The 927-nt window shown below is 45.1% G+C and overlaps 1 non-coding gene across 1 annotated transcript; it reads right to left on the bottom strand.

Moving 5' to 3' along the window:
- Positions 1-505: 505 nt before the first annotated feature.
- On the bottom strand, positions 506-577 carry TRNAE-UUC. The gene has a single exon. It is a non-coding gene; the product is annotated as a tRNA-Glu (tRNA).
- Between the last annotated feature and the right edge of the window lie 350 nt (positions 578-927).

The raw sequence follows: 927 nt of genomic DNA, 5'->3' as shown, positions 1-927 counted from the left end.
AGTGCTGACCTTTCTTCCCACCTTTGAGCGAAGCAAGCCTCTCAAGTGCTGACCTTTCTTCCCCCCTTTGGTGAGCTGACCTTCTTGTGTCACGAGTGATGTCAAACCTCCTTCTTGTCTTCTATTCCGGGAAGTGGTATAATAGGTCCCCTAAGGGAAGCCCTTTGGCAGCTGTCCGAGCCTTCCCTTGATTGTGCCTTTAGGCTTTTCTTCTTGCTGCTTTGTTTGCGCTTTCGAATCCGCTTCTGTAAAGAAAGGAGAAGAGAGAGGCGTCGGCTAACTAAGGACGATGATGGAAACTATCCCAGGAAGGTGAGCAAGAAGAGTCTTCACTACTAGCTAGTATTGAAAGAAAAGAAGGCCTACCTTCGCTTTGTGCGCTAAGAGCTTTCTTTCCTGTAGGATAGGAAGAATGGAATAGGAAGATAAAAGGACATTCTTCAGAGTGAAACTGAACCAGACAAAGGCCCTTCTCTCCGTGATCAACTTCCTTTCGTAGTACCCATACCCCCAGGGGAATTCGAATCCCCGCCGCCTCCTTGAAAGAGAGGTGTCCTAACCACTAGACTATGGGGGTATATTGAATAGACTTTGACTAAGAATAAGGTTCCCTTCTCTTCCACTCTATCTCCTTATTGGATTGGTAGGTACATTCCTCTTTCTCTTCTCTTAGTCGACTAGACTTCCCTCACATCCTACTCTTCATTATAGAAGGTTCTTTATTCCAAATACTGGCGAATCACCTTCATTCAATGCTAGCATCTCTCTCAGCTGAAAGAAGATCAACTCTCAAGCTCACCCCTTTTTTGCTTTAGTCAGAAGAGCCTCTCTCCTCCTCGAGTTCTAAATCAGCAAGAGAAGAGGGACCTATAAGACAGCAAGGAAGTTTGATTTACATAAAACCTCTTGCAAGAAGATTCTATCCAT

The sequence above is a fragment of the Nicotiana attenuata genome, unplaced genomic scaffold (assembly GCF_001879085.1).
Source record: "Nicotiana attenuata strain UT unplaced genomic scaffold, NIATTr2, whole genome shotgun sequence".
In the NCBI taxonomy this organism is placed as follows: domain Eukaryota; kingdom Viridiplantae; phylum Streptophyta; class Magnoliopsida; order Solanales; family Solanaceae; genus Nicotiana; species Nicotiana attenuata.
The sequence above is the reverse complement of the archived record's forward strand: the minus strand, read 5'-3'. Positions and strand labels throughout refer to the sequence as shown.